Genomic DNA, 4,506 nt, shown 5'->3' on the forward strand with positions numbered 1-4,506 from the left:
CTCTTCCTCTCTCAAAGCTCTCAATCTCGTTCTCTCCATCGCTCTCACCATCTCACGATTTTTCTCACCTGTATCTCTCAATCTCACGATCGTTTAACCTCACTCACCGCCGCTCACTCACCTCTCTCACTCATCGCCTCTCACTCCTTCTCTCACCCTATAACGCAAGGGTCCAAGGTTTAAGGAGAAACAAGAAGAAGAAAGGCTCACCTTTGGAGAGAACTACGGAGACGATGAAGATTCAAACCTCTCCCCTTCGCCTCTTCAAAAGGTTTATTTTTGATTGATTTTTTGATTTAGGGTTTTCTGTTTGGCCGCCTCCCTCTCTCAATTTTTCCGTCTGTTTCGAATTGTAGCCACCTCCCTTTACTGATCTCTCTTTCTCCTTTTATGCTCACAGATTAGGGTTCCAATTTGTTCTTTGGGTTCCAAAAGAGTACCTCTATAAACATCCTTTTTGATGCTCAGGAAATGGAGTTGTCCTTTTTGATGCTAGAACTTGTTAACAGGTAATCTGAGCATCTGAGCATTCCTCTTGTTTTTGTCTCAATTCCAATTTGGGATTTTTTTTGAAAATTAGCTGCTTTTACTAATTAATTGGTGTTTTTTACTGCAGTGAAGATTGAAGCATTAGTTTTGATCACAGCTCAGATTTTACTCGGTTTTGGGTGGTTTCTTGTAATTTCAATTTGGATTCCTGAATTCGATCAACCGAAACTTTGCTTGACTTATCATGGAAATAAGTTTGGGGCAGATTGTAAATTGGTTCTTGCAAAAATACGAAACGTCGCTAGAGCCGATAGAACCGTGGCTGCCGTTAGTTCAGTTTCCACCAATATACAAGCACCGAAAGTGAAAGCAGAAACAAGAGTCGGAGACGCCCAACACAGAGTGGCTACCGCTGAGCACAAGTAGAGACATTTCTGTAACCAATTCCTCTATATATCCCTAAGCTGGAAAAGTTTCTGCAGAAATGTAGATTCCCATGAATGCAACTTTAAGATTCTAATATTCTTCATAGTCTCCGAAGTCATTTTGTTGCTGCACTTTCTGTTACCATTTTGGTTATGGTTTGTAACACACCTTTGGCTAATATGCAAGAAGGTTTACACTCTAAGGTAATGGACCAATATAAGAGGCAATAGTATTAACACCTGCTAAAACAGCATTTAAGGCTAAGGATTTCCAAACAGAAACGAAAATGGCTTTTGTCAAAGAAACACCTTGAAGTTTCTGTTTCCTAATAGATTGTTCCAACATAGAAGAAGCAGTAGCAACAGTTTCAGAGTGAGGTACAGAAGGAACACGAACATGTTCAAGTTTTTGAATCCGACCCATTTCAAAAATAGGATTCAGCCATCTAAATGTAAGTTTGTTCCATATACCAACTTTTACAAAAGCCTCTTCATCCTCCCCAAATTAGAAGACTCAAACTCTTTCTGTTTTAATCTGTTATGGTGTTGATTGTTTTAGGTATTTTTGCAGCAGAAAGATGATACTTGGCCAATGCAGAGACAACTCTTTCACGGTAATCGGGATCGGCCCATTTTGCAGTAATGGCTTGTGCAATTCTTTTTTTTCTGTTCAGGGGACTTGGGTGCTCTGTTGCTTGATGGTGCCCTTGCCATTAGTTTCCTCTGTTCAAGAGTCTGGAATCTGTCCCGCTTAGGCTGATCATCCAACGTTTCATAGGAATCCCGTTGCAGCTCTTCCTGACCAATAAAGCCTTGCCTAGATGCTTCTGCAATTAAATTTTGCCACTGAAAGCAGCCAGTCGCCTGTGCCATCTTCCATCCACGCCTCTTTTTGTATCCCATTGATATACTTTGTAATCTCGTGACCACTTGTGATATTGAATGCAGGTATATGAAACATTAAACATTATTACATGATTTTCGAGTCTTGGTTCTTTCAGGTGAGGTAGTTTATGAATTCTACAACTGTCGCAATTGCAGCACATGTAATGGCATCTACTGCAATCTCGAAAGCTTTCACTGCCAGCAGATTTTGATTCAGACTTTTCACAACTAGATTTCAAAGCAGCATTCAGGCCGATTGATACTGGTTCAGTCACAAAACTTGCCTCAAAGCTTTTTCCTTGGGAGCCCATCAATGCACATATACTGCAGATAATCCAAGGTGGAATAAATGTATCCTTAATTTCAATGCTACAAAAAAACCATCTGATGATCCTTCTGCAAACTCATTATCTTTCCAAATAGACCCGTTATTAGCCGCAATATCTTCAACCCTTCTCATCTTCATGCATTTAATATCAGGAGAAGTCAAAGCAGAACTTTGAAACGTACAGGAGAACACAAGACAGGTACGTCTTGAGCGCCGGGTCTGCCCCAAGTTGTGCTTTGGTTTTGGAACTCAGGGGCATATTGATGACCCATCTACTGGTATCTATTGGTATGGACCTTTTTTGTCGTCTTGGAGCGTCCTGGTTATTGTGTGGGTTGCCACTGTTTCTGTGTATTGTTTCCTTTGTCATGATATTTAACAGTTGATGTTGGTGCCATACGACTGACATTATTGCTTCGTGAATTGGTAGGTTCGTCTTGTCACAATTTCGGCATTAAAATGATGTTCTCTCTTGCTTCTAGGCTCAAAAGGGGCGGTTTGACGGACTTGAAGCCAAAGTAACAAAAATCCTGTCTTGTAGTTCACACCATGCCGGCATTTACTTACGGTAGCTTCTCAAAAAGCCACCCTAACAAACCTTGAGGGCATTGCATAAAGTGTCGCCTATGAATGCTGGCTTGTCCACCGGTAAAGTCTGATGTTGCTTGCCACAAGGTATGCTTCATTGTTGGAGTGGTTTAGCATTTTGCTGTTGTTGGTTTATTACTTTATGCCGGCTGTTGTACTGCTGTTATGTTAATTGTTGTTTGTTGTAGGTGAACAAATGGTGACGAATTGGAATGCTTATGGACTATGCTCATGGAGGATTGCAATTGCTGCAGGTTGCTTATTTGGCATTCAGTGCAAATATCTCCTTCTGCCTTCTGCTTCTATCAAAGCACACATATGCACATTTAAAATAGGCTTTCTGAAGAGTGTAGTTGACATGGTCTTGAACAGGGGCAAGCTGAGTTTGAGCAGCTACATTCACTTCCTCAAGTTTTTGCCTAAGTCTCTGAGAAGCTAATTGTTCTTCAGCTGCTGCAAAATGATCCATCTGATATACCACTGAGAATTTTCGGTTCGAATTGAACTGGATTTAGATTCTCTTTGAAAACTCACAAATTTGTTGAAATTTGATGCGGCTTTGTCCTCCATTTTCTCTGTCCTAAAAGAACCTGGCAGTGATGGTTACAATGTTGAGGGTCTTCCAGAGACTTCAGAAGCATAGTTTCGTCACTTCTTTCATGCTTTTTTTTGTAAAGACTGCAAAGCTTCGTCCAACTTGTTTTTGTTTGTATAAACAGTATGCCTTAAGGAAATGAAAATCCTCAGGAGAAGTCTATTAGGAATGTTGAAGCCTTTTGTAATGATATTAATGTGTTGTTAAACTTTTTTTTGGAATGAATTATTGGGATGCTGGAATTTAGATTCTCGATGGAGTTTTGATATATTCATTAAGATTGTGCTTGTATGTAATATGATGTACTTGGGTAAAAATTTGAAAATTCTTATCAATGTTTCGTCAGGAGATTTGATCAGTCTTCTCTTGGATGCATTATCATTTTCAAATAAACAACAAATGTTGTTCATAAGCACTTAAATATTTGAAAGTAAAACTCTATGGGCAGAATTGTTTTCATAATCCAATTGATTGTCAAGGCTTGAAGTGCAATTTTCCAATACTCGAACAACACCCCACCAGTAAATCAGGAAAGGGTCTAATATGCAATTCATCAAAAACTCCAACAACATCTCTTATGACATGCAAGAAGCCGTATCTCTTTTTCCAGGATAAGGTTGCAACATCGTCTAAAGTAAAGTATTCTAACAAAGAAGACGCTTGAAATTCACTAGTGCAGCCTATAGGTAAAGTCCAAAACAAGTTAGCAGGCCCATCGGTTTTCTTTACTATTTGCAAAGGCTTTATCAGTAATGCAAAGAAAAGAGGCAGCTCAGTGATATCAAGTTCAGTTATGAAGCTCAGAATAGCTTTTCGATGACAAATACTTGCTTTCTTTCAAGATGCAAGTCCTTTCAACTTTCTTACTTTTGGCATCAAAAGACGGACAACCAAAGGCACAAGATTGGGGTTTGAAAGGGATATTCATGAATCAAGTGGCATGATTGGCCATTGGCTTGTGACACGTGAAGATTGGTTATGAGTATTAACAATCACATGAACAACACCATAACTTTGGACCAAAACCAATCCTCATATAAGACCAAAGTAAGGTTGGGCCAAACATGCTAAACAAAATTAAAAACATAAAAAATTCAGGACCAAAATCGGGGTATGACACTTAGGTTTCAGAACAAAGTTCTTATCTTAGTATGCTTCTATGTCTATGCAGAAGTATCAAGCTCAGTGCCAACAGG

The 4,506-nt window shown here is 39.3% G+C and overlaps 1 long non-coding RNA gene across 1 annotated transcript; it reads left to right on the forward strand.

Annotated features, from left to right (window-relative positions):
- The first annotated feature begins 2,286 nt into the window (after window positions 1-2,286).
- On the forward strand, window positions 2,287-3,533 carry LOC127080245 (uncharacterized). The gene is made up of 3 exons (XR_007788011.1): window positions 2,287-2,802; window positions 2,904-2,969; window positions 3,088-3,533. It is a non-coding gene; the product is annotated as an uncharacterized LOC127080245 (long non-coding RNA).
- The last annotated feature ends 973 nt before the right edge of the window (window positions 3,534-4,506 follow it).

The sequence above is a fragment of the Lathyrus oleraceus genome, chromosome 1, assembly GCF_024323335.1.
Source record: "Lathyrus oleraceus cultivar Zhongwan6 chromosome 1, CAAS_Psat_ZW6_1.0, whole genome shotgun sequence".
In the NCBI taxonomy this organism is placed as follows: domain Eukaryota; kingdom Viridiplantae; phylum Streptophyta; class Magnoliopsida; order Fabales; family Fabaceae; genus Lathyrus; species Lathyrus oleraceus.